Raw genomic sequence first — 6,181 nt, 5'->3', positions numbered from 1 at the left:
TCCATTCTGGACCCACGCTCCTTTGTCTGAAGCTCTTCCTGGCCAGGGATAAGAGCTGTGAAGTCTGATCTTCACTCACCTTTCATCAGCTTCACCTTAGCCTCTCAATGGCAAGGTTAAGAGCTAACTTTACCCTTATACAGATGACTTGCCCCGGCAGTCCACCCTTTGTTTGAGCCTCACTTGGCTGGATATAGTGTGTGCTATGTGAAATGTTTGTTTTATTTTGATTGATGCTTGCATGCTTGCTTTCTTCCTGGATAGGATTAGCTTGTTGTTGTGCAAGTAGGTAGAAACCACAACATAGGGCAATGATGCATGATAACACTAGGCTCGAGTACAGCTCCCTGGTAGTGTGTATCCCCTTGGTTTCTGGCTAGAATTTCTTTCCCTTTCAGGGGAACTACGTCGCCCTGATCCTCATACCAGATGAGGTACGTAGGCAGGAGACCGCGCGAGGTCTCTCCGGGCACTTTTTTTTTCCTTTTTGTGTGCGTTTGCCTGTTAACTTTCTTGCGTGTCAGGATATGGATGTAAGCCCAGCGATTGGTTGTTCGTATCCTGATTGTGTTTGTTTGGTTCGGAAGCCGATGTAAGTCTAGCGATTGGCGTTCGAGTTCCAGGTTTGCCTGTGTTTGTGTGTGTCTTGTTTGGCGTGCGTGAGCCGAACTACGGCAGCTCTGATTCTCGTTCCAGACGAGATACGTAGGCATAGGATGCGATATCCTAGCGAGCCTCTTCCTCTTAACCCCATCTGTGTTGTCTTCGGTGCGTGTGTGTGTGATATCTGTTTTGTTTTAGCAACCTTTTCTTTCTTTTAGGCGTGGATCCCGTCGAGTACGATGGACGTGAGGGGTGCTAATACCTTCCCCTTGCGTAACCGACTCCCGATCCCATTCTCTTTGGTCGCGAGACCATGCTTTTCCTAGGTTTACTCTGAGCGTTTCCTTTCCCTCTTTGGGATAAATAACGCACGGTGGCGGCTCTGTGTTGTTTTTGTTTTAGCCCGCCGGTTGTTTTTCGCGGATGCGACACCAGGATGGATGAAATTACTGAGAATTATCTACAATGTCACACTCGATGCTATGACATTGTACTATGACAACTTGACTGCAAAGGATTTGTATAATGAAAAGGGAAAATTAGGGGCTTAGCTTCTTGAGAAAATATGGCAACTAATGTGGAGTGGAAAAGGCAAGAAAAATATTGTCTGCCCAATGAAAAGAAAAAGCCACATTAATAATGAATCATCTCCTAGTATTGGAAATATCATCTATTTCATTTGCACACTCTGCCTGAACACAATTCTTTCTATCCTTATTAAACTTCTCAAAGAACCTCTGCTAGAGCAAAGAAAGTTTTCTCAAAAGTTCAACAACATGTCTCAACATCCGTCAACATCTAGCTCAAAATCCTTTCATACTAGAACTTCCTCCATGGAATTTTTAGAAGAAGAGTTGACAGACGCAACCCCTCTGCGTATGATACCAGGTGACGTTCCAGGCTCCCCTTCCATGGCTAGAGCTAAACAAGGCAACACTCCTGAAGAATCGCCTGAGAAAGAGGACATGCACTCTACTGATCGCATCATAAGAAACCTAGTTACTAGGATACTGAATGAAGAGCATGGAGTGAAGGACATTTTTACCCCTCTGTCCAGAAGGGACCCCTCACCTGAGGTGGAAACCCAAGCTGAGAAAGATGATGACTCATCTAAAACAGAAAAGGAAGTAGCTGCTGAGGGACTATGTTCTCTTGGAAAAAACTTACCTAGTATGTCCCCTGATACTGCTCAGGACATTAAGGAAGAAGGGTCTGAGGAAGAAGATGACACGTTGGTCAATCTTGTGAAAACAAGTGTAGCTAATAGACTGAGAAAAAGGAAGAGAATGGCTGAGATAAGGACGGGTAGGAAAGAGAAAAGGGTTGCTGGTATAGGTCCCTCCAAGACTTGGAGTAAAGTAGAGGTCAGGAAGATGAAGAAAAGTGAGAGGTCTGAATCTGATGAGGATGTCGAATATGATGTCTCAGACATTCCCCCTGTTAAAAGGAAGCCTGTAAAGAAGTCTCCAAACAAAGTGGTTGTTGTTCATCTTGACAATATCTCATTTCACGTGGAAGGTGGTGCTGCCAAATGGAAGTTTGTGACTCAAAGAAGGGTAGCAGTTGAAAGAGAATTGGGAAAAGAGGCAAGTGAAGTAAAGGAAGTCATGGAGTTAATAAAGATAGTTGGTCTTGTGAAAACTATGACTACTCTGCCTCAGTGCTATGAGGGGTTAGTTAAAGAATTCATTGTGAACATCCTTGAGGAGATAAATGAAAGAAACAGCAGGGAGGGCTGCAAAGTTTTTGTAAGGGGTAAGCGTGTGAAACTTTCACCTACTATCATCAACAAGTTCCTAGGAAGAGGAACTAATGGAGGAGTAGATATAGAGACCACAGAAAATAAGGTCTGTAGAATTATTACAGCTGGCCAAGTTAAGGAATGGCCTAGTAGGAAACACCTATCAGCTAGTAAGCTCACTGTGAAGTATGCCATTCTACATAAGATTGGTTCAGCAAATTGGGTACCTACTAATCACATACCTACCATCTTCATTGCTCTTGGGAGGATCATTCATGCCATTGGAACTAAGATAAACTACAATTTTGGAAAGTTTGTGTTTGATCAAACCATCAAACATGCCTCCACCAATGCTGTAAAGTTGCCCATTGCATTTCCTTTTATCATCTGTGGCATCATCCTGAGTCAACAACCAGGAATCCTGAGTACAAGTGATATTCCAAGAAGGAGAAATACCCCTCTATCAATTCACTATAAGCTTTTTAAGGGTAGTCATGTCAATGATGTTATTATGACATCTGCCAGAAGGGAACCTGCACCTCAAGGGAGCCTAATTAATCAATTGAAAGATACCTGCAAGGAATTAGAGGAAGGTATGAAGGTGGCCAAGGCAAGAAAAGAAGCTTTGAAAGCCCTTATCTGTAGCCTTGAAAAGAAGGAGTTAGAAAAGGCTGGAAAGGATTCAGATGGAAAACCACAATCCAGTGGCAGCTCCAGAAGCTCTGAGGGTTCTGAAGATGAAGATGAAGGTAAAGGAGATACTTCTTCTTCTGATTAATTGTCCCTGGCTGTATTGAAGACTTGGAGGGGTGCTGGAAGGTGTGGTAGAAGCTGGGCTGCTGTTTGGAAGGTTGTTGTCTTGTTTGTTTTTGTATTTTGTGGCAGTCCTCTTGATGCCTGTTATGTAATATTTAGGGATCTTAATGAGTTCCTTGGATTTGTTCATTGTCTCAGTGTTTTTGCTGTGTATAATGATGGTTGTGTACTTCTTGAATATTATGTTTTAACATGCTTAATGTTATAACATCTGTTTTAACTTTCTCTGCTAGGCTAATAGACATTTATTTTGTCTGATTGGTCACCTTTGGTCAATTTTGACTAAAAAGGGGGAGAAGTGCTTGATATGGAAGTTGTATGTGGCTGATCAGAAGGACAACTATTATTGAAAGAGGTGCACAGGTGATGTTGTTGTAGCAGATGTCAGTATGACATTCTGGATGGTACAGGTACTGGAGTTCAGTAGCTGTTTTTTGGTGAATGCACAGATTTAGGGGGAGAAGAAGTACCCTTGTGCACTGTGCATTTGTGTGTCTTACTAGTTGCATCCATAACTAGTAATTCTGTTGATTGTTGCACAAATTTAGGGGGAGGAGAAGTACCCTTGTGCATGTGTGTATTACTAGTAGCCATAGCTAGTAATTGTTTTTTGCTTCTGCTGCTGATTAAACTACTGGTATGTGGTTTAACTGCTGATAGTTTGCCTTGTGAACAAAAAGGACAGATATATGTTTTATCCAAAATTTTCCAAAGGGGGAGTTTGTTGATTCTAAGTGTTGGCAGCAATTTTGGTAAAACAAAGAGTGTTCACAAGATGTCTTGTGTGATGTCTTAACATAAGATATCATATGTACCTGCTGGAGTTAAAGAACATGTGCAAGCAGGATTGTTTCAGAATGCCACTTACAATGCTAAGGCGTCTAATATTGGATGTACCTGCTGGAGCTTAATTGGAAGACATGTTCATGCAGGATTGTTTCAGATGACATACACATTGTCATGGTATCTGATATGGTTGTACCTGCTATAAAAGGAAATTGGATTATGCAGGATTTTTCCAGATGTCAGACCCGATGTCATGACATCTTGTACACAGAACATTCAGTATGAATGTCTGGTGTTTTGTGATTGCACAATTAATGGCAATCATTGGTTGATTGAAGATATGGCTAGCTAGCGCATTCTTTTAGGGATTTCAACCAGATTTGTTTATTTTCCAAGAAGATCTTTACAGCTGATATGAAAAGATTTGATTGGAAAATATATTTAGGGTTTTCAAGCTGTCCATTATTTCTATAAAAAGGGACTCAGAAAACCTGTTTGAACACACAACCAAGACTGAGCGAAATTTAGAGAGAGAGAGCTAGAGTTTGTGTCTGTAGGTCATTCAAGTCATCCATTGATGATTGAATTGGACTGATTTGTCTTCTTGATCAAAGCTTTGAAGCAAGATCAAGAGTGTGTCTTCTTGATTGAAACTGTGAAGTAAAATCAAGAGTTTGTAATTGAAAAGTATTTTCTTTTCACAAGGGATTGTTGTTTAAAATCACGGGTGTGTGATTGTAAGGGAAGTGAGTGGGTTCTCATATCTAAGAGTGCTTAGGTAGAAATTGCACGGGTAGAGATTAGGTGAGAAAGACTGTAACTTGGTGAAGTGTACGGATAGTCTTTGAACTAATTCTATTATAGTGAATTTCCTTCCTGGCTTGGTAGCCCTCAGACGTAGGTGAGTTGCATCGAACTGGGTTAACAATTGCTTGTGTTATTCGCTTTACCATTCTGTTTATTTTATCCATTGTGTATTAGCAGATATCAGTGTCGTTACATTACCTTCGACATCTTATATCTGATACCAGAATTTCACTCCGCCTGAATCCGAACAAGTGTACATTTGGAGTCCGTTCAGGCAAGTTATTAGGCTTTATTGTCAGCGAGAGAGGTATTGAGGTTGATCCTTCCAAGGTCAAAGCAATACAAGAGATGCCTGCGCCCAAAATTGAGAAGCAAGTCCGAGGTTTCCTTGGCCGCTTGAATTATATTTCGAGATTTATATCCCACATGACTGCCACATGTGCGCCTATATTCAAGATCCTTCGGAAAGATCAGCGTCATGATTGGACTGAGGATTGCCAAAAGGCCTTTGACAGTATCAAAGAGTATCTGCCTGAGCCTCTGATTCTGTCTCTGCCTGTTGAAGGGAGATCATTGATTATGTACTTGATTGTGCTTGATGATTCCATGGGTTGTGTATTGGGTAAGCAAGATGAATTAGGGAAGAAAGAGTATGTCATATACTACTTGAGTAAGAAGTTTACTGATTGTGAGTCTCGGTACTCAATGCTTGAGAAGACATGCTGTGCTTTGGCTTGGGCTGCTAAGCGCTTACGCCAGTATATGATGAATCATACGACTTGGTTGATATCCAAAATGGATCCAATCAAGTATATCTTTGAGAAGCCTTCTTTAACTGGGAGGATTTCCCGTTGGCAGATGTTGTTATCTGAGTATGATATTGAGTATCGAGCTCAAAAAGCTATTAAAGGTAGTATCATGGATGACCACTTGGCACATCAACCAATTGAAGATTATTATTATGTTTAGTACGACTTCCCAGATGAGGAGATTCTGTATTTGAAGATGAAAGATTGTGATGAGCCTACGCTCGATGAAGGGCCAGAGTCTGGTTCCCGATGGGGCATGGTGTTCGATGGTGCTGTTAATCAATATGGAAATGGTATTAGGGCAGTGATTATTACTCCTCAGGGCATACATTTTCCTTTCACAGCAAGGCTAACTTTCAAATGCACGAATAACATGGCGGAGTATGAGGCATGTATTATGGGTTTGGAAGAGTGTATTGATCTTAGGATCAAACATCTTGATGTTTATGGTGATCCGACCCTTGTTGTTAATCAGATTAAGGGTGAATGGGAGATGAATTAGCCTAGCCTCATCCCATATAGAGATTATGCGAGGAGGATTTCAACTTTCTTTATTAAGGTTGACTTCCATCATATTCCTCGAGATGAGAATCGGATGGCAGATGCTCTTGCTACGCTT

The sequence above is a fragment of the Lathyrus oleraceus genome, chromosome 1 (assembly GCF_024323335.1).
Source record: "Lathyrus oleraceus cultivar Zhongwan6 chromosome 1, CAAS_Psat_ZW6_1.0, whole genome shotgun sequence".
In the NCBI taxonomy this organism is placed as follows: Eukaryota; Viridiplantae; Streptophyta; class Magnoliopsida; order Fabales; family Fabaceae; genus Lathyrus; species Lathyrus oleraceus.
The sequence above is the reverse complement of the archived record's forward strand: the minus strand, read 5'-3'. Positions refer to the sequence as shown.